Source organism: Dendrobates tinctorius, unplaced genomic scaffold, assembly GCF_039654945.1.
Source record: "Dendrobates tinctorius isolate UK_male_01 unplaced genomic scaffold, ASM3965494v1 ptg000249l, whole genome shotgun sequence".
NCBI classification, from domain to species: Eukaryota; Metazoa; Chordata; class Amphibia; order Anura; family Dendrobatidae; genus Dendrobates; species Dendrobates tinctorius.
In genome coordinates this window covers 4,813,571-4,840,072 of record NW_027361916.1, presented here as the reverse complement: position 1 = coordinate 4,840,072, position 26,502 = coordinate 4,813,571, and the positions used below count along the sequence as shown (strand labels likewise).

Below are 26,502 nucleotides of genomic sequence, written 5' to 3'. Positions count from 1 at the left end.
CTGTAATCAAGGTTACCTGGTTGGGGGCTCACTCAGAAGTTTCGCCCCCCTTAACCAAAACCCTAGCTACGCCTCTGCTCATTGATCTACTATGCTATAAATTCTCCACAATATGATAAAAAAATTGAAGTATATGTTACAGTGGGAGGAGGATCTGGGGTTTGAACAGTCAATTGATGAATGGTATCGTAGCTGTGACACCCTATCATGAGGTAGTCACCAGACTTCCCTTGTGGAGACCTCCTTAAAACTATTGCACAGAGTCTATTATGTACAGGAAAAAATTCACAGCATTTTTCCTAAAATCTCGGGAGACTGTTTTGGGGGCTGTGGAATATCTGGTGACATGAGACATATTTGGTGGTCTTGTATGGTGGTTTCTGGGCTTTGGGAGAAGGTGAAGCGTCTGATAGCACAGATGTATGGTGGACCGGTTGATCTGGAACCTTCTACTCTTTTACTGGGAACCAGGCCTTCCCGGCTTCCAGAAAGCTTTCAGAAGCTAGTAAACTACTTATGTATGGCCACTAAAATCCACATTGCGGCAAAGTGGAAGTCGCCCTCACTGTCAATATCTATGGTGAAAGAGAAGATGAACGACATTATGTTATTCTCATTTGTGGCCCCAGCGTTTCTTGTAGAATAAATCCCTTTCTCACACAGTCCTGTAGTAATGACTTTGTTCTCACGTTTTGTCGGAGGGTTCGTCTGACTCCATCTTATGTTATCAGTATAAGTGCGAGAGATGAGAGACCGACGACCGCAGTTTTACCGTGTGTGTCCGGCGTCAGTTCTACAGTGTGAGAGATGCGGGGTCTGTGACCGAATCTGGGGGTATACGGGTGTATACAGCATACACAGAGGGGTCTGCGAACGAAGCTTGGGGTATACAGATGTATAAAGCATACACAGAGGAGTCTGTGACCGAAGCTGGGGGTATACGGGTGTATACAGTGTACACAGAGGGGTCTGTGACCGAAGCTGGGGGTATACGGGTGTATACAGCATAGAGAGGGGTCTGTTACCGAAGCTGGGGATATACGGGTGTATACAGCGTACACAGAGGTGTCCACACAAACACGGCTCCGCTCCGTACACCTCGTACACACTCGGCTCCGCTCCGTACACCTCGTACACACTCGGCTCCGCTCCGTACACCTCATACACACACGGCTCCGCTCCGTACACCTTGTACACACTCGGCTCCGCTCCGTACACCTCATACACACACGGCTCCGCTCCGTACACCTCATACACACACGGCTCCGCTCCGTACACCTCGTACACACACGGCTCCGCTCCGTACACCTTGTACACACTCGGCTCCGCTCCGTACACCTCATACACACACGGCTCCGCTCCGTACACCTCGTACACACACGGCTCCGCTCCGTACACCTTGTACACACTCGGCTCCGCTCCGTACACCTTGTACACACTCGGCTCCGCTCCGTACACCTCGTACACACGCGGCTCCGCTCCGTACACCTCGTACACACTCGGCTCCGCTCCGTACACCTCGTACACACGCGGCTCTGCTCCGTACACCTCGTACACACACGGCTCCGCTCCGTACACCTCGTACACACGCAGCTCCGCTCCGTACACCTCGTACACACTCGGCTCCGCTCCGTACACCTCGTACACACACGGCTCCGCTCCGTACACCTCGTACACACACGGCTCCGCTCCGTACACCTTGTACACACTCGGCTCCGCTCCGTACACCTCGTACACACTCGGCTCCGCTCCGTACACCTCGTACACACGCGGCTCCGCTCCGTACACCTTGTACACACTCGGCTCCGCTCCGTACACCTCGTACACACGCAGCTCCGCTCCGTACACCTCGTACACACTCGGCTCCGCTCCGTACACCTCGTACACACACGGCTCCGCTCCGTACACCTCGTACACACACGGCTCCGCTCCGTACACCTTGTACACACTCGGCTCCGCTCCGTACACCTTGTACACACTCGGCTCCGCTCCGTACACCTCATACACACACGGCTCCGCTCCGTACACCTCGTACACACACGGCTCCGCTCCGTACACCTTGTACACACTCGGCTCCGCTCCGTACACCTTGTACACACTCGGCTCCGCTCCGTACACCTCGTACACACGCGGCTCCGCTCCGTACACCTCGTACACACTCGGCTCCGCTCCGTACACCTCGTACACACGCGGCTCTGCTCCGTACACCTCGTACACACACGGCTCCGCTCCGTACACCTCGTACACACGCAGCTCCGCTCCGTACACCTCGTACACACTCGGCTCCGCTCCGTACACCTCGTACACACACGGCTCCGCTCCGTACACCTCGTACACACACGGCTCCGCTCCGTACACCTTGTACACACTCGGCTCCGCTCCGTACACCTTGTACACACTCGGCTCCGCTCCGTACACCTCGTACACACGCGGCTCCGCTCCGTACACCTTGTACACACTCGGCTCCGCTCCGTACACCTCGTACACACGCAGCTCCGCTCCGTACACCTCGTACACACTCGGCTCCGCTCCGTACACCTCGTACACACACGGCTCCGCTCCGTACACCTCGTACACACACGGCTCCGCTCCGTACACCTTGTACACACTCGGCTCCGCTCCGTACACCTTGTACACACTCGGCTCCGCTCCGTACACCTCATACACACACGGCTCCGCTCCGTACACCTCGTACACACACGGCTCCGCTCCGTACACCTTGTACACACTCGGCTCCGCTCCGTACACCTTGTACACACTCGGCTCCGCTCCGTACACCTCGTACACACGCGGCTCCGCTCCGTACACCTCGTACACACTCGGCTCCGCTCCGTACACCTCGTACACACGCAGCTCCGCTCCGTACACCTCGTACACACACGGTTCCGCTCCGTACACCTTGTACACACGCAGCTCCGCTCCGTACACCTCGTACACACACGAGCCTGCTCTGTACATCCTGTACACTCACAGCTCTGCTACATCCACCCTGTAAACTCCTGGCCGCACACATAAACTTCCCCTCATCCAGCACCATGACAACCAGCACAGCAGAGTCCTGCACACACTGAGGCCCCTGATCATGTGACCCCTGACTCCTCCCCTCCTGTGACCTCATCACAGGTCCTGTGCGCACAGAGCAGCTGTAGAAATCTCCGGCCTCGGGGGTCTCACCAGACTTCGCTCTTTTCTTGCAGGGGCCGCAGTGGATTTCATCCTGGATCCATAGAGCTGAATAGAGGAGCGATGTTCCTTCACTCTGATGGGAATTGATGGTGACGTTGATGAGTCTATGAGGAACGTGTTCAGCTGCCGACTCCGAGGAGGAAACTGCTTGTTGTCTGTGGCCTAAATATATAGGTTTTATTAGTAGATGTCAGGGAAGAAAACTAAACCCTGTAAGATAATAAATCTCCTCATATGTTTCCCTTATTATCTCCAGTAATTGTATTATTACACAGGATTCTTATGATGTTACATCGGATCATCTTCTTCTCATTCAGGTCTCTACAATATCGGATCCTCTCAGGGAAGATCTTCTACAGAAGAGAATTTTCCTGATTTACCCATCAAGGATGGATATGGACAGAGACAAGATGGCGGAGAGGATGTTACACCTCACCCTAGAGATCCTCTTCCGTCTCACTGGAGAGGTGAGAGATTCTGATGACGTCACATTACATCATTCTTATCTATGGGAATAACAGATGGACAGAACTGGAGAGGTGAGGACTCTGGGAATGTCTGTAGTGAGATTTATTAATGTGTCTCTCCATTACCAGGATTACACAGTGGTGAAGAAGACCTCTAGTGATCGCTGTCAGGACCCTGTGTCTGAGGGATGGGGACGACCCCTGAGCCCAATCACGGGGCCTCCACCTCACCCCCTGATCCATGAGGACATCAATGACCAGAAGATCCTAGACCTCACCTACAAGATGATTGAGCTGCTGACTGGAGAGGTGACACTGCTGGGAATGCTGGGACATTATACAGTAACACTATGAAGGGATCGGGGGATGACGGTATCATTGTATGTGTCAGGTTCCTATAAGGTGTCAGGATGTCGCTGTCTATTTCTCCATGGAGGAGTGGGAGTATTTAGAAGGACACAGAGATCTGTACAAGGACGTCATAATGGAGGTTCCCCAGCCCCTCACATCACCAGGTAATAGACAGGACTAAATACACACGGCCTATAATTATCTGTATGTAGAGAATGAATTCAGTCCCTGTATGTGTTTCCTCCAGATCTATCCAGTAAGAGGACAACACCAGAGAGATGTCCCCGTCCTCTTCTTCCACAGGACTGTAACCAAGAAGATCCCAGTGCTCCTCAGGATCATCAGGTAGATGGAGAGAAGGTGTCAGGAGATCTCCCCTATGATGTGTAGACGGCTGTGAAGGTCTTGTGCTCAGTCTTGTTTTATCCTCCAGTATTATATGTTTTATACTTGTGTAATGAGAACGGTGGAGATGGCAGGATTAGAGCTGATCATAGATGGGACTTCTCCATCTGTCTGTGACTTACAATATTTGTTTCAGGGTGAAGATCTGACCCATATTAATCCTACAGAGACATATGTGAGGGGTGATGAGTGGTGTAAAGAGGAGATTCCCACATATGACTACCCAGGTGAGTAGTGACCACTGAATGCAGAGAAGTCACAGATTCCTCTCAGTCACCGGCTGTGGCTGCTTTATCGGTGGTGTAGTCCGGCCGTATTACCATGATCACCATTTTGCCTCTAGACCACAACATTCTCCTCCACCCAAAACTGTGCAAATGACTTTGGGCAGTGAAAGCCCTTTTCTATAGAACTTACAACCAATTACATTGTTTTTGATCCTAAGGAATTCAGGATACTGCACAATCTCTCCTGAAATGGGGAGCAATATTATTTTCCATAGTGGATCCATAGTAGCTCCAATGCTCCACCATAAATGAGGGCAACTCTGGTTTACTGTTGTGTAATCTGTATTTGTAGTTTTCAGTTAATGAGATTCTCGTGCTCTGGGGCGGGGCTGTGGGTGGGGCTGTGGGCGGGGCTTTATGTGGTGCTCTGATTATATATTCATCTGTATTGGCTTATGACAGGTCGCTGACCCCTCACTGACCTGCCCCCATTATTACATAATGCATATAATAGCATTGATATTATTGTTGATAATGCCTATAATATTGTAGCTATTGTGAGGCTTAGAAAAAAATTACATCCAGCACAATGTCACCGGCGATGGCGGCGCCTGCGCAGTAGCCTCTATATCAACTGTATCAATTTTTTTTGTTAGGAAGTTATAAGGGTTAAAAGTTAAACAGCGATTTCTCATTTTTACAACAAAATTTACAAAACCATTTTTTAGGGACCACCTCACATTTGAAGTGAGTTTGGGGGGTCAATATGACAGAAAATACCCGAAAGTGACACCATTGTAAAAACTGCACCCCTCAAGGAGCTCAAAACCACATTCAAGAAGTTTATTAACCCTTCAGGTGCTTTACAGGAATGATTGGAATGTGGAAGGAAAAAATAAACATTTACTTTTCTTTCACACAAATTTTCCTTTAGACCTAAGTTTTTTTTACTTTCGCAAGAGTAACAGGAGAAAATGGACGATACATTTTGTTTTGCAATTTCTCCTGAGCATGCCGATACCCCATATGTGGGGGAAATCTACTGTTTGGGCGCACGGCAGGGCTCGGAATGGAAGGAGCGCCATTTCACTTTTTGAATGTAAAATATGCTGGAATAATTAGCGGTTGCCATGTCGCGTTTGGAGAGCCCCTGATGTGCATAACCAGCGGAGACCACCAACAACTGACACCAATTTGGAAACTAGACCCCCCCCAAGGAAATGTGTGGTGAGCAGTTTGAACCCCCAAGTACTTTGTAGAAGTTAATTACGTTGAGCCGTGAAAATAAAAAATCATATTTTTTCAACAAAAAATGATCTTTTCACCCTCCATTTTTTTTCCAAAGGGTAACAGGAAAAATTAGACCCCAAAATTAGTTGTGTAATTTGTCCTGAGTATGCTGACACCCCATATGTGGGGGGTAAACTACTGTTTGGGCGCATGTCAGAGCTCCGAAGGGAAGGAGCGCCATATTGGAGAGCAGATTTTGCTGGAATTGTTTGTGGGTGACATGTCACATTGTCAGAGCCCCTGAGGTGCCAGAACAGCATAAGCCCCCAAAAGTGACTGCATTTTACCAAATACTTCCCTGAATGAATTCTTCTAGTGGTGCAGTGAGCATACTGACACCACAGCTGTTCCATAGAAAATTATACCATTGGGCAGTGAAGAAAAAATAATTGCTGTATTTTTCGGACTATAAGATGCACCCCAAATCTTCAAAAGGAAAATAGGGGAAAAAAATGTGCAAAATGGGGGGTCCGTCTTACAGTCCGAATTCAGCTTACTAGGGGGGATCAGCACAGGTGCAAGAGTGGTCACAGACATTGTTCGGTGGTCCAGGCTGGTGCGGTGGCCTCCGGAAAATCCCATCCCAGGCTGAGGCGGCAGGGGTGCTCTGTGCTGGGGTGGTGGCAGCGCTCTGTGTTGGGGTGGGGGTAGTGCTCTGTGCTGGGGTGGCGGCAGCGCTCTGTGCTGGGGCCACGGCAGCGCTCTGTGCTGGGGCTGTGGCGCTCTGTGCTGTCTGGGGGGCTCTACCGCTGTTTTGTCAAAGCCGGAGGCCACTGCAGCTCTATTGTTGCGATGCGGTGGCCTCCGGGAAACTGGCAGATGGGGGCGGTGTATGCTCAGATTAACAGGGGCGGACCTACCGCCCGTGCAGACCGTGCATTGCACGGGGGCCCCGGGGGAGAGGGGGCCCCTCCAGCACCGCATGGCTAGTTATGTCAAAATTCAAATTAGCCATGTGTAGTGCAATGAGGAGAGCAGCGAGCGCTGCGGGAGGCAAAGGGGCCCCTGTGAGGCAGGGGAGCCCGCGTGCCCCCAGCACCGACTCCACCCCCCTGATCCCCACATTGAAGGAGGCAATGATGGAGCCTGGAGGAGAGAGCGTCAGCTGACGCTCCCTCTCCCATCATTCCCCACTCTGCCTCTGACTCAGCGGGGGCGCGATGACGTCATCGTGCTCTCACTGTGTACCATGCAGAGCAAGAGAGGAGACAGGAGCCAGGAGCAACGCAGGCACGAGGAGAAGGGGAGGAGGGTGTTGTTTTTTGTTTTTTTTTATTAAATCAGTGTTAGTACTGGACTGTGGGGCCATATACCATGCTGGGCTGTATTATACCATGCTGGAGGGGCTATATACCATGCTGGGGGGGCTATATACCATGCTGGGCTGTATTATACCATGCTGGGGGGGCTATATACCATGCTGGGCTGTATCATACCATGCTGGGGGGGGCTATATACCATGCTGGGCTGTATTATACCATGCTTAGGGGGCTATATACCATGCTGGGCTGTATCAAACCATGCTGGGGGGGCTATATACCATGCTGGGCTGTATTATACCATGCTGGGGGGGCTATATACCATGCTGGGCTGTATTATACCATGCTGAGGGGGCTATATACCATGCTGGGCTGTATTATACCATGCTGGGGGGGCTACATATCATGCTGGGCTGTATTATACCATGCTGGGGGGGCTACATACCATGCTGAGCTGTATTATACCATGCTGGGGGGGGCTATATACCATGTTGGGCTGTATTATACCATGCTGAGGGGGCTGTATACCATGCTGGGCTGTATTATACCATGCTGGGGGGCTACATATCATGCTGGGCTGTATTATACCATGCTGGGGGGGCTACATACCATGCTGAGCTGTATTATACCATGCTGGGGGGGCTATATACCATGCTCGGGGGGCTATATACCATGCTGGGCTGTATTATACCATGCTGGGGGGGCTACATACCATGCTGGGCTGTATCATACCATGCTGGGTGGCTATATACCATGCTGGGGGTGCTATATACCATGCTGGGCTGTATTATACCATGCTGGGGGGGCTATATACCATGCTGGGCTGTATTATACCATGCTGGGCTGTATTATACCATTCTGGAGGGGCTATATACCATGCTGGGCTGTATTATACCATGGTGGTCTGTAATGTACTGTAAGAATGTTTCTAGAAACTTCTAGAAGTCTCTCCTTTGCTTATCAGGACATTGCAGCCTGCCGTGTAGCTGCAAACCCCCCCTTCTCTTCCCACACACACACACCAGTGTCTTCATGTGCACAGCCTGTAAAACCTGAAACCGTCCATTTCCTGTGAGCTAGGAATGTTAATTAGCTAAGTGAAAAGATGGTCCTTTGTTTAAAACCAGAGGCTGCTTACAGGTATAGGAAATATTAAAAGACGCCTAGCTCGCACTCCGCTCATGACAGAGATATAATAGTCATATTTCCTTGATCTGAGTGGACCCGGCTTCGCTACGGTGCCTCATGCGTAGTTCTCGGACCTCCAAAACCTGAAATATGGATTGCTCCCAAATAGAGGGTCTTAGTTATGGCATGCTTGGTGTTTTCGGATTCTATTCGGTAAATCACAAACAATGATGCCATATATGTGTTTGTGCGGGCTTCCCTCGCTAAGATATGATCCTCATAAGTTTTGTAGCCAAATCATAACTTGAAGAGAGGAAGGTGGGACCTTCCCAGACCGCCCATTTCGTGAGGTCATAGACCCAAAAGGATAAGGGATTCCCTCCCCAAAACTCAGGCAGAGCAGCTTAAGTCCTCGTGCCAGAGAGACGTGCCGATGAGCGGCGACGTTTGGTTAAGTGCCCCTCCCCCCAGCCGCATGGGATGCCTAACGCCAACTGACCACATGTGAGTGTACTTTCTTCTTTCATCCATTTTGTTTTATACTTGTCTATTGTACATATTTTGTGTCTCAACTTTATAGCAACTTTTATCTGTATAACCACTGACCACATTTTGGGAATAAATCGTAAAATTATCAGTTTGTCTCCATGCTCTAAGAAACGAACTATACGCCTTCTTTAGATAATCGCTACTAATTTAAGGGGTTTGCCACGGACCCTCTTAATTTAAGACTGTGAATTAAGTAAACTGTGGATGGTGGCAGCGCGATGTGTGCGATTGATTAGGCTAGTTGGCAGTCCAGAAGGGTCTTATATTGCAGAAGGGGGGCTGTGGCCACAGCACTGATAATTCCCTCACTGCAGTAGACTAATTGCCCGTGCACAACAAGCAGCCCGTCCGGCGACTAATTAACCTAGGTGCAGTTCCCTGACTGACCTGAGGGTAAGGGGGGCGCCGGAGAGCTGCGAGTTCCAAAGTGGAACTGAGAAAGTGGGATATACATAAATCCCCGCAGTTCTTGGAAGGTTTTTAGTAGTGGTGGGGCATCCAAAATACCCCCCTGCAATAAATTGTTAGAGCGAGATTAGCTTGCTGGGTATTTTTGTCACATGGTGCCAGTGGTGGGATAACTAAGATAAGCCCCCACTGTGCCTGTGATAGCCGTGTGCCGGCAGTGTGTCGCGTCCCTCCGTCCGCTGATACACCCATGTCAGTGGTGGGATTGTGACATAGTGGTGACACAGGGTCCGCTGACCGTCATGTTTTGGTGGCAGCGGGACCACCGTTTGTCACAATTTGGTGGCAGCGGTGGACTGTTCATCACGTATTGGTGAACAGCGGTGGGCTGTTCGTCACATGGTCTATATACCATGGTGGGCTGGGCTATATACCATGTGGTGCTGGGCTATATACTATGCGGCTGTGTTATATACCATGGGGGTACATTTTACATTATATTCTATAAGGGGAGGCTGTGTTATATAATATGGGGGCTACATTATATTCTATGGGGAGGTGGGCTGTATTATATTCTATTTGGGGCTACATTATTTTCTATAGGGGGGCTGTATTATATTTATTATATTCTGTGGGGGCTGCATTATATGATATGAGGAGGACTACATTGTATTCTATGGAGGGGCTACATTATGCTATATAAGGGGCTGCATTATATCCTATGAGGGGGTTGCCATATATTCTATGGAGGGGCTGCATTATACTATATGGGGGGGGCTGCATTATATTCTATGGGGGGTTACATTATGTTCTATACAGATATTATATCCAGCCCTGCATAGCCTCAATATTAGATAACAACAAATAACTTTGTTGCCCTATGAAGGGTTGGGGGGGCCCGAAAAATTTATTGCACAGGGACCCACTACAGTCTGTGTCCGCCCCTGCAGATTCAGATCTTGGCAACGATATCTCGGGACGAGATCTGAATCTGAACATGCGCCGCCCACAGCGGCCATTCCATTTTTCCAGAGACCACCGCATCGCAGCAATGGAACTGCAAGGGTCTCCGGGCTTTGACAAAATGCCAGCGGAGCCTTCCACGCAGCACAGAGCGCCGCCGCAGCATTTGCAAGTATTTTCCGACTATAAGACGCACCCCCTTTTCCCCAAAAAATTTTTGGGGAAAAAGTGCGTCTTATCGTCTGAAAAATATGGTACATTTCTACCCAGATTTTACATTGGAAAATAGATAGATGGGTAAATGGTCACTACACCCATAGATGAATTCGCAGAGGGGTGTCATTTCCAATTCCCAGAGGGGTGTCATTTCCTTTTTCGGAAATGACACCCCTCTGGGAATTCATCTATGGATATAGTGACCATTTTCATTACATGGATGATTTCCAGATACACGTAGTGGAAATTTTAGAGCAAAAATTGCAAAAATGTCATTGTGGTGCCCAATATATTGTGCCCAGCTCGTGTCTCTGGAGACCTTCCCCCACCTACCCCCGGAAATTGTTAAGTCAGCTCTACTCAAATGTGTCTGTCACTAAATAAACCAAATGCTTGAATGTCAAAACGGTTCAAAAACGTGATTCTGTGTGGAAGATTGTAAAGCCGTCATGGAGGCATAAGGCTGGCAATGATGGGCATTGTGGGTAATAATAGCGGTATCATGCCTCATTCCTCTCTAGGAACATACACGACATCTTCTCTGGGGGTTCTTTCTTGTTTCAGTTACTGGGATGAGTGCAATAAAATGTCGCTCAGTGAGTCTTCTCACATCTTCAGATTCTACAGGATTGGCAGGGACAAAATTTTCAAAAACAAGATTTTCAGTGACCTTTTCCTGATAATCAAGGAAAGTATCTGCATTTCCGGCTTTTTTGTATAACACAAAAGAATTATATGTGGCCACCTGAAACAAATACATGACTAACTTTTTATACCAGATCTATGATTTTCTTGATACCTGGTATGGCTGTAGAACCTGATCTTCAAGGTCCACACCCCATATATTTGTTGTAGTCAATGACAGACACAGGTTTTGGAGTAGTGGATCCCTGTTGGTCTGCAGTGGCCCTTGTGGCATCTGTGTGGATCGAGCTCAGGATAAAAATATCATTTTTATCCTTATACTTAAGGGCAAGCAGCTCTCCATTGTGTAAAGACCCTGACTGCCCCTTTGGGAACCTTTTGCTGACCAATGATTGTGGAAACCCCTGACGGTTTTTGTGAATGGTCCCATAAGCCCCTATGTTATGTTCAGCCAGACTTTTAAATAGAGGTATGCTGGTGTAGTAGTTGTCAACATACAGATTGTAGCCTTATTGTAAAAAAAGGCTCAGAACGATTTTCCCGATGTCCCCAGATAAGTAGGGCCTCCTGGTGGGTTTAGTTGGCTGTCTTTCCCCTCATAAATGCGAAAAGCTGATGTGTATCTGGTTGAACTCTCGCACATTTTGTAGAGCTTTATTCCAAACCTTGCCCTCTTAGAAGGAATAAATGGCTTGAGGTGCAGTCTTCCTTTGAATTTTACAAGGGACTCATCAATGGAAATGTTTTCTGTTGGGGTGTAAAGCTTTAAGAACTTTTCTGTCAAGTCTTCGATGATGGGTCTGATTTTGAATAGTCTGTCATGTTCTGGGGCATTTCTGGGCAGGCACTGACTAGTGTCGTTAAAGTGCCAAAATCTCATGAGCATTTCATAACAGGTCCTAGGAAGAACGGCAGAAAACATAGGGGTGGCTTGAACAGGGCGGTTGGACCAATAGGACCGAATGCTCATTTCTTTAACAAGCCCCATAGTGAATGTAAGTCCTAAAAATGTTTTTATTTCTAGGACATTAGTTGGTTCCATAAATGTGACCTAGCATAATAGGATCGTGGATTCTGGCTGATGAATTGGGACACATATAAATTTGTAGGACAATATGCTCTAGCAAGCTATCTGTCAGAAACAAATTTAAAAAAATAATTGGTCCAAAATGTTCCACCTCCACATTTATACCAGGAATGGCATTACAATGAGGGATGAATGGAGTAGCCGAATCCGAAGCCTCCCATCTGGGAAATGCTACAGCAAGAGGCAAAGCCCCTTGGACATTGGTGTGCGCCAATTCCCGAGCACTAGGGACAGCGCTAGTACTGGGCATTGTTCCCTGAGTTGGAGACATTTCTCCAGAAGCGCTATTTGTCCTTGTTGTACTGGTCCTTGTGTGTGAGGATGGACCAGAATCACTGCTCATATCTGAGCTATCACTGTCGCTGCTACTAAAGCCCTCAAAATCCACATCGCCATCTGACACTGCACTTTCTTCACTGTCAGAGCATAAAAGTGCATAAGCCTCCTCTGCACCATAATACTGACCGGCCATTTTATTCATTATTTTTTTTCCGGAAATAGAAAACTCAGACGTGACCAAATTATTGGGGAGACAATTGAGAAAAGCCTAATTCTTTACCCTATCCCTAACTTTAGAATAAACCCTAACTTTAGCCTAACACTAATCCTAACTATAGCATTAACTGTAATCTGCCTTATCTGTTTTTCCATTGACAGATGATGGACCTGAGTGGGGACTTGTTTTTGTGAGATGAGAATTGGTATTATTTTCGCCTACATAACATTGATTGGTTTCTTTTTATTCGATATTTGGGAGGCAGAATGAACAAACAGTTGAGCACCGCACACTACTGGCTCATCCAACAAGGTTTTCTATGAGACTGTGAACTGTCATTGTCTTGGTAAATAATTAACCCCTTTCTGACATCAGACATACTATCCCGTCCATGGGACCCGGGCCCCTATGCCCATGGACGGGATAGTACGTCTAGCGCGATCAGCGGCGCTCACGTGGTGAGCGCCGCTGATCGCGGCCGGGTGTCAGCTGATTATCACAGCTGACATCCGGCACAATGCACAATGTGTCAGGGGTGGTGACAGACTGCCCCCGACACGTTAACCCCTTGCACACTGCGATCAAACACGATCGCGGTGTACAGGGGGTTAAAGGGAAGCATCGGCAGGGAGGGGGCTCCCTCCGTGCTTCCCTGAGCCCCCCACAGCAGCGCAATGTGCAGCGCTGCTGCGGGAGGCTCCTTTCCTGCAGGTCCCCGAATCCAAGATGGCGACGGGGACCTTCGGGGGCCTGCAGGAAGCTGGCTTCCTCAGTGCCTGCAAAGCGCAGGCAAGGAGGAAGCCTGCAGCACTGGCTGTGACAGATCGCTGATCTGTCACAGTGATCTGTGATGTGACAGATCAGCAATCTGTCACATGACAGTAATGTCCCCCCTGGGACAATGTAATAAAGTTAAAAAAAAAAAAATGTAAAAATAATTTAAAACAAATCGCTAAATAAATTAAAAAAAATATATATATTCCCTAATAAATTCATTTTTTGGAAATAAAAAAAACAAAACAATAAAAGTACACATATTAGGTATCGCCGCGTCCGTAAAAACCCGCCCTATAAAACTGTCCCATTAATTAACCCCTTTAGCGAACCCCTTAAAAAATAAAAATAAAAAACGAAGCAAAAAATAATGATTTGTTATCATACTGCCGAACAAAAAGTGTAATAACGCGCGATCAAAAAGACGCATATAAATATCCATGGTACCGCTGAAAACGTCATCTTGTCCCGCAAAAAACGAGCTGCCACACAGCATCATCAGCGAAAAAATAAAAAAGTTATAGCTCGCAGAATAAAGCGATGCAAAAATAATTATTTTTTATATAAAATAGTTTTCATTGCATAAAAGCGCCAAAACATAAAAAAAACCTAAATGAGGTATCGCTGTAACCGTACCGACCCGAAGAATAAAACCGCTTTATCAATTTTATCGCACGCGGAACGGTGTAAACGCACCCCCCAAAAGAAATTCATGAAACGCTGGTTTTTGTTCATTCTGCGTCCCAAAAATCGGAATAAAAAGCGATCAAAAAATGTCACGTGCCCGAAAATGGTACCAATAAAAACGTCAACTCGTCCCGCAAAAAATAAGACCTCACATGACTCGGTGGGTGAAAATATGGAAAAATTATAGCTCTCAATATGTGGTGATGCAAAAACTATTTTTACAATAAAAAGCGTCTTTTAGCGTGCGACAGCTGCCAAACATAAAAACCACCATAAATAGTAAATCAAACCCCCCGTTATCACCCCCTTAGTTAGGGAAAAATAATAAAATAAAAAAAATGTATTTATTTCCATTTTCCCATTAGGGCTAGGGTTAGGGCTGAGATTAGCGTTAGGGGTGTGTTGGGGTTGGAGTTCGAATTGGGGGTTTCCACTATTTGCGCACATCAGGGGCTCTCCAAACGCAACATGGCGTCTGATCTCAATTCCAGCCAATTCTGCGTTGAAAAAGTCAAATGGTGCTCCTTCCCTTCTGAGCCCCGACGTGTGCCAATACAGTAGTTTTCTCCCACATATGGGGTATGAGCGTACTCAGGACAAATTGGACAACAACTGTTGGGGTCCAATTTCTCCTGGTACCCTTGGGAAAATAAAAAATTTGGGGACTAAATGATCATGTTTGTGGAAAAAAATGATTTTTTTATTTCCACGCCCGGGCGTTATAAACTTCAGTGAAGCACTTGGGGGTTCAAAGTGCTCACCACACATCTAGATAAGTTCCGTGGGGGGGTCTAGTTTCCAAAATGGGGTCACTTGTGGGGAGTTTCAATAGTTTAGGTAGATCAGGGGTTCTCCAAAAGCACATGACACCCGCAGACCAATCCATCAAAGTCTGCATTCCAAAACGTCACTACTTCTCTTCCGAGCCCCGACGTGTGCCCATACAGTAGTTTTCTCCCACATATGGGGTATCAGTGTACTCAGGACAAATTGGACAACAACTTTTGGGGTCCAATTTCTCCTGTTACCCTTGGGAAAATAAAAAAATTGGTGACTAAACGATCATGTTTGTTGAAAAAATAAGATTTTTTTATTTTCACGCCCGGTCGTTATAAACTTCTGTGAAGCACTGGGGGGTTCAAAGTGCTCACCACACATCTAGATAAGTTCCTTAGGGGGTCTAGTTTCCAAAATGGGGTCACTTGTGGGGGGTTTCCACTCTTTAGGTACATCAGGGGCTCTCCAAAAGCAACATGACACCCGCAGACCATTCCATCAAAGTCTGCATTCCAAAACGTCACTCCTTCCCTTCCGAGCCCCGACGTGTGCCCATACAGTAGTTTTCTCCCACATATGGGGTATCAGCGTACTCAGGACAAATTGGACAACAACTTTTGGGGTTCAATTTGTCCTGGTACCCTTGGGAAAATAAAAAAATTGGTGACTAAACGATCATGTTTGTTGAAAAAATACGATTTTTTTATTTTCACGCCCGGGCGTTACAAACTTCTGTGAAGCCCATGGGGGTTCAAAGTTCTCACCACACATCTAGATAAGTTCCTTAGGGGGTCTAGTTTCCAAAATGGTGTCATTTGTGGGGGGTTTCCACTGTTTTGGTACATCAGGGGTTTTCCAATCGCGACATGGTGTCCGATCTCAATTCCACCCAAAAAAGTCAAATGGCGCTGCTTCCCTTCTGAGCTCTGCCATGCGCCCAAATAGTCGTTTACACCCACATATGGGGTATCAGCGCACTCAGGACAAATTGTACAATAACTTTTAGGGTCCTGTTACCCTTGGGAAAATAAAAATTGGGGGTGAAAAAACCTTTTTTTGGAAAAAATATGATTTTTTAATTGTACCGCTGTACGTTATAAACTTCTGTGAAGCCCTTGTGGGTTCAAAGTTCTCACCACATATCTAAATAAGTTCCGTGGGGGGTCTAGTTTCCAAAATGGGGTCACTTGTAGGGGGTTTCCACTGTTTAGGTACATCAGGGACTCTCCAAACGTGACATGGCGTCCAATCTGAATTCCAGCCAATTTTGCATTGAAAAAGTCAAACGGCGCTCCTTCCCTTCTGAGCTCTGCCATGCGCCGAAACAGTGGTTCCCCCCACATATCAGGTATCAGCGTACTCAGGACAAATTGCACAATAACTTTTGCAGTCCAATTTCTCCTGTTACACTTGGTAAAATAAGAAAAATTGAACCTGAAGTATTTTTTTTGTGAAAAAAAGTTAAATGTTCATTTTTTTTTTAAATATTCAAAAAATTCCTGTGATGCACCTGAAGGGTTAATAAACTTCTTGAATGTGGTTTTGAGCACCTTAAGGGGTGCAGATTTTAGAATGGCGTCACTTTTGGGTATTTTCTATCATATAGACCCCTCAAAGTGGCTTCAAATGTGATGTGGTCCGTAAAAATGAAATGGTGTTGCAAAAATGAGAAATCGCTGGTCAACTTTTAACCCTTATAACTTCGTAACAAAAAAAAATTTTGGTTCCAAAATTGTGCTGATGTAAAGTAAACATGTGGGAAATGTTACTTATTAAGTTTCTTGTGTGCCATATCGCTGTGATTTCAGGGCATAAAAATTCAAATTTGGAAAATTGCGAAATTTTCGCCAAATTTCCATTTTTTTAACAAATAAACGCAAGTTGTTTGAATGAAATTTTACCACTAACATGAAGAACAATATGTCACGAGAAAACAATGTCCGAATCACCGGGATCCATGGAAACGTTTCAGAGTTATTACCTCATAAAGGGACAGTGGTCAGAATTGTAAAAATTGGCCCGGTCATGAAAGTGCAAACCACCCTTGGGGGTGAATGGGTTAAAGTTTTTACATAGCTTGCCATTTTTATGGACAGTTTAAGTAGAAATGTTCAAAAATATAAAACTCAATGATATTTTATTAAAAAAATTGTTTTTTATCTTAGCAGTTGACTGTACCAGGAGATCAGAGGGACAGCTGACATCTTCAGTTTTTAAATCAGATGATCTTGAGATCCTACAAGATACAACTGAAGTGATTGATATTACTCCAGATATAGCATCATCCATTCACAGCAATGATCTGTCATCTGATCCTATGAAACAGGTCCCATCTTCTGATTCATTACTGACTAATAAGAGAAATCAAAGTCACAAAAGAGGCAATAAAAAACAAACTGCTCCTAAAGGAAAGAAGTCATTTTCATGTTCTGAATGTGAGAAATGTTTTAACCAGAAATCACAATTGGTTAATCACCATAGAACTCACACAGGGGAGAAGCCTTTTACCTGTTCAGAATGTGGGAAATGTTTTAACCAGAAATCACAATTGGTTAATCACCATAGAACTCACATGGGGGAGAAGCCTTTTTCCTGTTCAGAATGTGGGAAATGTTTTAACCAGAAATCACAATTGGTTAATCACCATAGAACTCACACAGGGGAGAAGCCTTTTTCCTGTTCAGAATGTGGAAAATGTTTTAACCGGAAAGAGCATCTTATTAGTCACCAAATAACCCACACAGGGGAGAAGCCTTTTTCCTGTTCAGAATGTGGGAAATGTTTTAACAATAAATCAGTTTGTATTAAGCACCAGAGAATCCACACAGGGGAGAAGCCTTTTTCCTGTTCAGAATGTGGGAAATGTTTTAACAATAAATCAGATTGTGTTAATCACCAGAGAATCCACACAGGGGAGAAGCCTTTTTCATGTTTAGAATGTGGGAAATGTTTTGCACACAAATCAAATTTTGTTACCCACCAGAGAACTCACACAGGGGAGAAGCCTTTTTCATGTTCAGAATGTGGGAAATGTTTTAGAAATAAATCAGATTCTGTAAAGCACCTTAGAACTCACACAGGGGAGAAGCCTTTTTCCTGTTCAGAATGTGGGAAATGTTTTAACAGGAAATCACAACTGGTTAATCACCATAGAACTCACACAGGGGAGAAGCCTTTTTCCTGTTCAGAATGTGGGAAATGTTTTAACCGGAAAGAGCATCTTATTAGTCACCAAATAACCCACACAGGGGAGAAGCCTTTTTTCATGTTTAGAATGTGGGAAATGTTTTAACAATAAATCAGTTTGTATTAATCACCAGAGAACTCACACAGGGGAGAAGCCTTTTTCATGTTCAGAATGTGGGAAATGTTTTAACAATAAATCAGTTTGTATTAATCACCATAGAACTCACACAGGGGAGAAGCCTTTTTCATGTTCAGAATGTGGGAAATGTTTTAGAAATAAATCAGATTCTGTAAAGCACCAGAGAACTCACACAGGGGAGAAGCCTTTTTCCTGTTCAGAATGTGGGAAATATTTTAACCAGAAAGCGCTTCTTGATCGCCATCAGAGTAGTCACACAGAGGAGAAGCCATTTTCATTTTCTTAATGTGTGAAATATTTTACTTGGAAATCAACTGTTAATAAACATCAGAGACATCACATAGTGGGAAGCCTTTTTATGTTCATAGTGTTGGAATAGTTTTAACCAAAATTGAATCTTCTTAAATTGGTTGTCTCTTGTCATTCCTCATGTTTGCTGATAAAAGGATAAAACTAAACCTTATTAATTCCAAATGTAAAACTATACCCATAATTCACCCCCTGAAGGTTAGAAAGTGACTAATAGAAAAAACATATACCCCATGTCTCAGTATATAGGGTGTTAGGGCTGGCGGAATGCAACAAATAATAAAAGATGGTAATGAGGTGCGTTTGCAGCCCGGGGTCATCCGTGCAGAGATGGTAGACTGCTGCTCGGTAATGGCAGACAGAAACTGGCGGTATAGCGAACACACACGGGTTAACTTCACCCGGTGAATAGGAGGTGAACCCTGTAGCTTCACAGGGCCGCGATACTGCAGAGTGAACACTAGTGTTTTGGTCACAGGACCCTGCCCCAAGGACACGGGGTTAGAGTCCCTCTAGACCCACCAGTGTTCGGCGCCAACACTGCAACACCAGGGAGAGACCCTTACTGAACACTGTGCCCTGTTAACAGCCACAGGGCACAGCTGATAGATCAATACCGCACGAAGTACGTACAGCGCAGCTCTGGCGAACGCCACTAACCAGCCTAAGCTTTGGTCTGGAAAGCACATTAGTGGCGCACAGCGCCGCTCAGGCTGATGTCGCTGAACGTGCGGTACCGTAGTGCCTAATGTAGTGTGGCGCAGAGTGGCGCTAACATGTGATTGGAGCTTGGAGCACTGCGGCGCTAGGCAGTGCCACTACCCGGCGCTGACTCAAACTCTAAACCCTAACAGCATACGTATCAGAGGGAAGGGGTTTCATAATGAGTCAGTCAGCGTTTCACAAGCATCCATCATCACACATACCATTACAAATTACAGACTATACTAGCCTTTTATAGCAGCGTCCTTCCGGGACCTTCCTGATGGTCCAATTCGAGCTGGAGAAGAACCTGAGCGTGTGACCCCCGACCTCCAATGAGAGGACGTCCCACGGGCATGCTCAGAAGGCTGCAAAAAGGACTTAGCCTCTGGAGCTGGTTGCTGCTGGCTAGTGCGGATTGCCAAAGCTGACCCAGAGGTGGCAGCAGCAACCAACCTGACAGCACTAGCCTGAGCAAGACGCTGAGAATGACGTCTCTAATGAGCAGCCTCCTCTGCGGCTGGGACTGAATGGGAGACCACAGAAGGCAAAGCTCGAGATTCCCCCTGTGCAGGGGCAGGAATCCGACACCTAACATTGGGTGAGGTGACGTTTACACACTCACTCTCCAAGCCTCTCATTTCTACGGGTTTCATCGTTCTCACCAAAGGCAACTCATCAGGAGACTATTTAATATTGCCCTATATTCAAACGAGACTAGACAAAAAAAAACTAAAATCATGTATCATGGTATCCGAAACAGTCAGAAAACTAGCCCCATATTGGCAGATCCCAGACCTCAGACTATATACTGTGTAAGTTTATAAGCCCCTCCAGTGTCAGGAATAGATAGTATGAATATGAATTTACCAAATGGCTGCAATGAAACAAAGAGTGAAAAATGTAAAGGGGTCTGAATACTTTCCATACCCACTGTATCAGTAAAAATACCTCCTCTTTATTAGGTAAAGTATAAAAGAATTGCTCCATTTTCCGATACCCATCACGTCTCCATTTTTCATGATCTTGGGTTGGGTGAAGGCTTATTTTTTGTGTGCCGAGCTGATGCTATTAATGGAGACCATTTTGGTGCAGATACGATCTTTTGGTCTTTCCTTTATTGCTTTTTAATGCAATGTTGTGGCCAAAAAAAGTAATTCTGGCGTTTTGACATTTTTCTCGTTACGCCATTTAGTGATCGGGTTAATTCTTTTTTATAGTGATAGATCTGGCGATTCTGAACGCGGCTATAACAAATATGTGTGTGTTTGATTTTTTATTGTTTTATTTTGAAAGGGGCAAAAGGGGGGTGATTTGAACTTTTTTATATTTTTTTAATAGTTTTAAAAACAGATTTTTCTACTTTTGGGATTGTGAAGACATACAGCATTGTATCTTAATTAACCAGATGACTATTTTTTAGCAAATGAAGAATAATAGAATGTTATCTGTATGTTGGCTTTAAATGTAAGTGTTGATTTCTAGTTGGTCAAGAAAACAGACTTTTGTTTGTGTAAGCCGGTAATATTGACTTTTATTGTGCGCTTATCCTTGATCACTGGTGATCTTTGCTGATATGCTAATTATTCATTGTGTTATGGAGCCAGTTTGTTGACTTCTAAAGCAGAGAGGGAAAAACTATGCAAATAGTTTAAATAATCATTGCTATAATAATCTTATCTCCATTCTTACCCTTTATGTAAATACTGAATGAGGGACACTTGTTAAGTCTAAAAATAGGTGACATGCCTCTGTATAAAGAGACAGAGAAACAGCCAGAGAGATTCTGCCAAGACATCCATACATCCAAAGGACAAGAGACAGGACAACAGCCATTTTACATCATCAAAAGGGACACAGGTCTTTGATTCTATAGGAAACAACCTGGGGGTTTTCAGCCTCAGTTGGAAGAATACAAATCTGCTCCATTGACCATCACTGAACCATGACTGAACCATGGATACGTTTGGAGGCAGGTTGTGATCCTCGGATCAACTGGCCTTGTACCTTGTATGGACTCAATGGACTGTCATCTTCCTACACTTATTGTTACCTCCTCTCTGTGTGCATGCCACAGGTGGAGTAGTCGACCCTGGAAGATGAAGCCAGGTTGTGATCCTCGGATCAACTGGCCTTGTATGGACTGTCATCTTCCTAAGCTTGTCATTACCTCCTCTCTGTGTGTGGGCCACAGCTGGGGTAGTGACCCTGGAAGATCTGTAGTCACAGAAGCTATTATCCCGGCGGGTCAGTGGAAGGGTGAGACTCTGACTGTTGTATTTGTTAGCATACAAAGAGATGAACTGCACCACAGGGAAATCACGGCCGCTTCATGTGCTCGGTGCGATACTGCTCAGTTAGCCATGATGAGCTCATGTAACCGGACACTTCGGGTGCACACCAAGTAAAGAAAGTGTGGACTCGCAGAAGCGCAAAATGGCCGTCATCACTCGCATACTCTATCTCCCATTCTCCCTGAGGACATGCTGTGAACGGCTTGATCAATAAAGAACAGACTTTTTACACTGGTGAGTGCCACCTCATCTTTTCTTTGTGTTCTATGTGTTATTTGCCTGTTTTGTTGTACAGTAAAGCATGGCCACACTGTTTTACCCTCACCCTGTGTTGTCTGAGTAGCGTTTTGCCCATGTTAATAGGAGAGCGGGAGTTCAGCGGGATGATCACTGGTCCATGTGGTTTTGGCTAACGGGCGGCGCTCACAGCATTCCGGCAGTGACAAGCATAGAGGTCTGCTGGAGACCTCTGGTTGTCATGCCAACCCATCGGTGACCCATGATCATGTGATGGGGTCACCGATGGGCGGGATTTCCAGTGCTTGCTGGAAGTGAGCATTAAATGCCGCTGTCAGAGGCTGTTCGGGGCAAATGGCAGCTGTTCAAAACAGCTGACATGTGCCGGAAAAGATGTAAGCTCAGCACCGGAGCCCACATCAAAGGGAGGAAGTACATTTACACCCAATGTCAGAAAGGGGTTAAAGGGGATTGTTTTTACAGAGATAGAAGTGGTAATCAATCATGTATACATACAAATAATTACAGAAATACACAGCTTCTAATGGTAAATAGTATAGAGTTACCACAAGAAAATATAATTTGTGTAAACCATGTGTAGATATAAAAATTCAGGCAAATGTCAGATGTTAAACTGGGTCTGAGCAGAAAAAGTAAATTAATGTGCATGCAAAATGTAATTGCATATGAACACATGACCTTTACACAGAGAAAACCAAAAACAAAACACAAAACAAATATCCTGGAATAAAAAAGTAAAAAAATATATATTGCAAAAATTGCATGAAGGTAGTAATAATAAGGGTATTTAGTTAACATAATTTTGATCAAAATAATGTAGAAGCCATCCCGCCACGTGACGGCAACCCTTGTGGGACAGTCCTAACTCTTGTATTTAAAACCTTTCCACTTGTCAAGTGACGTAAATGTGAACAAGGACAGAGGGACTGAACCACCAGTAATAGTATTGGCCAGACAGGATGGATTTTCCAACTCAGAAGCAGGGCGGTCACACCCTTATATGCACAGAATGCACAATGAACCAAATGAGAAACTGGGTCTGTGTTCATATGCAATTACATTTTGCAGTCAGCACCCATACTGCTCAGGAACCAGTACCAGGCTCTCACGCAGGAGAACGATGAAGAAATACATCAGGATAAGACTTTGCCCACAAACAGCAACCTTGTACTCCTTCAGAATCCTCCTGGATGGAGAAAGAAAAATGTTGTGAAGAAGAAACGGAGAGTGGTGGTCATGGGGGATTCCCTTTTGAGAGTAAGAATACAAGGACTTACTTACTGTTTGGGTAAGAATACAAAGACAGAACCATGGAAAGGACACCATTGTAGGCATTTACTACAGGCCGCCTGTGCAAGCTGAAGATATGGATGAACTCTTTATGCATCAAATGGCCAAGTTCTCCAAAAATATGACATAGTTTTCATGGGAGATTTCAACTATCCAGACATTTGTTGGGAATCTCTCTCAGGCAAAACTAACAGGTCAAGGAAATTCTTATCCTCTCTTGCTAACAACTTTGTCTTCCAAAAGGTAAGGGAGAAAACAAGGGGAACTGCTACCTTGGATCTAATCCTTATAGACAGGGAGGAAATGGTTGAGGAGGTAAAAGTGGCTGGGACCCTAGGAGTTAGCGACCATGCTATTTTAGAATTTTGGATAACTAGAGGAGGAAGACCTGTGAAGACGCAGACGTCAAGGTTAGATTTCAGAAAGGCAGATTTTAAGGGATTCAGAAAGAGAATTGGAGGGATCCAATGGCTGGATATCCTTAAGGACAAAAATGTCCAGGAAGGATGGGAAATCTTGAAAAATGAAATTCTCAAAGCACAATTGTTAACAATTCCAAAAAGAGGGAAGAATAGGAAGCATTTAAGGAAACCAGGATGGATGAACACAGAACTTAAGCACATGCTAAAAAGGAAGAATGAAATGTTTATAAAAAGGAAAGAGGGAGGCATATCTAAAGAAGAATATAATGCTGTCTGCAGAACCTGCAGGGCACAAATCAGATTATTAAAGCTGACAATGAATTGAGGCTTGCAAGAGACATCAAAAGCAATAATAAAGGATTTTGGGGATATGTCAAAAGTAAAGGAAAAGTCAAAGATGCTATAGGATTTTTACCGGATGAAAATGATGAAATGGTAAGACAGGATGTTGAGAAGGCCGAACTTTTAAATTCCTATTTTGCATCTGTTTTCTCTCAGAAAGGAAATGTAACATCAACTGTTCTTCACTGTCCTATTAAGGGAATAGAGGAATCCAGGATATCTATAAACAGAAAGATAGTGAGGAAACACTTAGCTAACTTAAATGAATTCAAGTCTCCAGGTCCTGATGAACTACACCCTAGAGTACTGAAGGAGATAGCAGAAGAAATTTTTGAACCCCTCTCCATAATATTTGAAAATACTTGGAGTACAGGAGAAGTCCCAGAAGACTGGAGAAGAGCAAATGTTCCTATCTTCAAAAAGGGAAGAAGGTGGACCCAGGCAACTATAGGCCGGTGAGTCTGACGTCTATACCAGGAAAGATCTTTGAACAAATTATTAAACAACATGTATGTCAATACCTGGATAAGAATGAAGTGATTAAACAGAGTCAGCATGGGTTTGTAACTAATAAGTCATGTCAGACTAACTTAATTTCCTTCTATGACAGAATCACTGATTGGGTGGATCAGGGAAATGCTGTAGATATAGTATATCTTGACTTCAGCAAAGCATTTGACAAAGTATCTCACACAATCCTTATTGAAAACAATGACTTGGTATGGAATGGACAAGGCAACTGTTAGGTGGATTCATAACTGGCTTAGTGATTGCACCCAAAGAGTAGTCGTAAATGGCTGCACATCCAGTTGGAAGAATGTCTAAAGTGGGGTACCACAGGGCTCTGTCCTGGGCCCTGTATTGTTCAACATCTTTTTCAACAATTTAGATGAAAGAATTGAGGGTAAACTGATTAAATTTGCTGATGACACAAAGCTAGGAGGGATAACTAATAATAGAGAAGAGTGAGAAAGGATTCAAAAAGATATAAATAAACTGGAGCAGTGGGCAGCAACTAGTGGAATGGTTTTTAACAGGGAAAAATGCAAAGTACTACATCTGGGCAATAAAAATGAGAAAAGCATATACAGAATGGGAGGAATAGGGCTAAGCAACAGCACATGTGAAAAAGACTTGGGTATACTAATAGGTCAACGGTGTGATGCAGCAGCAAAAAAGGCAAATGCAATTCTAGGATGTATTAACAGAAGCATACAGTCTAGATCACGTGAAGTCATTATTGCCCTCGACTCCTCTTTGGTCATACCTCATCTGGAATACTGTGTCTAGTTTTGGGTGCCACATTTTAAAAAAGACATCAACAAACTGGAGCAAGTTCAGAAAAGAGCGACCAGAATGGTGACCGGTCTGCAAAACCTGTCTTATGAGGAAAGGTTGCAGGATTTGGGAATGTTTAGCCTATCATCCCGAGACGAACGGGTTGGTAGAGAGATCCAACCAGACCATGGTCACATACCTATGAAATTTTGTCTCGGCCAGGCAAGATGACTGGGAATCCCTGCTACCGTGGGCGGAGTTGCTTTGAACAATGCTGTGGCCGATTCCACCGGCTAGACCCCATTCCTACTTAATTATGGCCAGCTTCCGCGCGTCCCTGTCCCTATGCCCGTGTTGTCCACCTATTCCAGGGTGGCAGACTGGGTGGTGGAGGCTCGTGACATTTGGGAATGCACTCAGGATGCCATCCGGGCCTCCAAGGAGAGAATGAGGGTCTCCGCCGACATGCACCGGCATCCTGCTCCGACCTTTGCTCCGGGCGACTTAGTATGCTGGTCAGCAGCGAGCTACTCCAGGGACTAAGTCCTCTTTTCGGTCCACTAAGCATGCCCGTGGGACGATCTCTCATTGGAGATCGGAGGTCACATGCTTAGGTCCAGCTCCTGCTCTGATTCGACCATCAGGAAGGTCCCGGAAGGTCGTGGCTATAAAAGCCTTGCCGCCCCGCTATGTGCTATGATAGAGATTAATTCTTATTGTTATAATGGTGTGTGTGATGATGGCTGTATGAGACAGGTGAATGACTCATTATGACTCCCCTCCCTCGGTTGTGTATGAGTTAGGGTCACAGAGTTAGAGTCAGCACCTAGTACTGATACTGCCTAGCGCCACAGTGCATTCAGCTCTCTCATCCGTTAGCGCCAGTGGGCGTCAGTCAGCACAGGCATCACAGTACCGCATGTGTAGCAGCGTCCGTCTGTACGGCGCCGTGCAGATAGTGTGCTTTCCAGCACCAAGCTCAGGCTGGTTAGTGGCGACCACAAGTGCAGAGGCAGTACATGCTCAGAGCGGCAGTCTAATGTGTCTTCGCCCTGTGACGGTTAACAGGGCACAGTGTTCGAGGGGGAACCTTCCCTGGCTCCGCAGTAGCGGTTCCAGGCTAATGGGTCTAGAGGGGCACGCTCCTCGTGTCTCGGAAGCAGTGTCCTTTGCCCTCACCCTAGCGCTCCTCTAGCCATAGTACACATAGTACTGACACTATTAGTCACTGACATCTATAACTCTAATGGTTCTGCAATGGTTTATTGTATGTGAACTATGTCTCCTCTCCTGTCGGGTTCTGTCATGATGTTACAGAATTATCGGCGATTCTGCCATCTATATCTGTATGAACTATAAAGACCTAT

The 26,502-nt window shown here is 45.5% G+C and overlaps 1 pseudogene; it reads left to right on the top strand.

Annotated features, from left to right (window-relative positions):
* Positions 1-4,476: 4,476 nt before the first annotated feature.
* On the top strand, positions 4,477-18,579 carry LOC141063341 (uncharacterized; annotated as a pseudogene).
* The last annotated feature ends 7,923 nt before the right edge of the window (positions 18,580-26,502 follow it).